The sequence below is a fragment of the Rhinolophus ferrumequinum genome, chromosome 4 (assembly GCF_004115265.2).
Source record: "Rhinolophus ferrumequinum isolate MPI-CBG mRhiFer1 chromosome 4, mRhiFer1_v1.p, whole genome shotgun sequence".
Taxonomy (NCBI): domain Eukaryota; kingdom Metazoa; phylum Chordata; class Mammalia; order Chiroptera; family Rhinolophidae; genus Rhinolophus; species Rhinolophus ferrumequinum.
The window spans coordinates 73,981,547-73,982,610 of record NC_046287.1 but is presented as its reverse complement, the minus strand read 5'-3'; the positions used below and the strand labels follow the sequence as shown (position 1 = coordinate 73,982,610).

Here is a 1,064-nt window from a genome sequence, read left to right as displayed (position 1 = left end):
CTTTCTTTCCAGCTGGCAGCTTTCCTCACTATTTTTCCTAGAAAACCAAATCAAGCAAAATCCAAGAAAATTTTCCTTCCATTCTCACAATCAGACTTAATGTTCACTTTTTTTTTTTTTTGCAGATGAAGGCTTTTTTTATTGAATGATTGATCTATGTACTGAAGAATGGCGACGAGAGCTGAGTTTCAGTCCAGGTCACTATGTACAGGTAAGAGAGGTGGAGCTTTATTTCTTGGACTCTTCTTTGGACAGAGCTGTATTGATTTCTTCCTTGGCCTGGAGCCGCTCTTCACCGTGCTTGCATGCTTCCTTGGTCTTAGACCTACGAGTCTCAGCCTGGTTAGCAAGAAGCTTCTTGCGAGCCTTGTCGGCCTTCAGCTTGTGAATGTGTTCCATGAGAATGGGCTTCTTTCTGAACACATTACCCTTCACTTTCAGACACGAGTTGCACATGTGATGGTCGGTCTTCTTAGATTCACGGTATCACCTGAGCAGTTGGTGGAGCATTCTCATCCAGGTTACTTTCTCAGGCATTCGAGCATTGGCAGGACTCTTTCGCTTACCTACGAGTATGCCCATATGCCTGTCCTTCCTGCAGACCAAGGTGGTTTTCTGGCATTGACCTTGGAAATGGATGGTCACAGGCTTCTGGATGATCAGCTCATCTTTGATCAGCTTCCAAATCTGCTGATGGGGTCCAATTAGACCTTCTTTTTGACACAGCAGAGGACCCTGGAGGCAAGCCTCTTCTGAAGTCTGAGCATATTCATGGCTGTGGAGCGAAAGGTATTTGGTCCTTGTTTTTCATATTTATTTGCTTTTAAAACTTTTCTAATTGTGCTAGAGTGCACATAATATAAAATTTACCATCTTAACTATTTTTACGTGTACACTTCAGTGGTATTAAGTACATTCATACTGCTGTACAACCAATATCCAGAAATATTTTTATCTTGCGAAACCAAAATTTTTTATTTCTCCCTCCCTCCAACCCATGGCAACCTCCATTCCACTTTCTGTCTCTATGAATTTGACTAATCCAGGTACCTTATATAAGTGAA

General features: G+C 41.9%; 1 pseudogene; it reads right to left on the bottom strand.

The window, feature by feature from the left end:
- Positions 1-228: 228 nt before the first annotated feature.
- On the bottom strand, positions 229-773 carry LOC117021684 (60S ribosomal protein L19-like; annotated as a pseudogene).
- Positions 774-1,064: the final 291 nt, after the last annotated feature.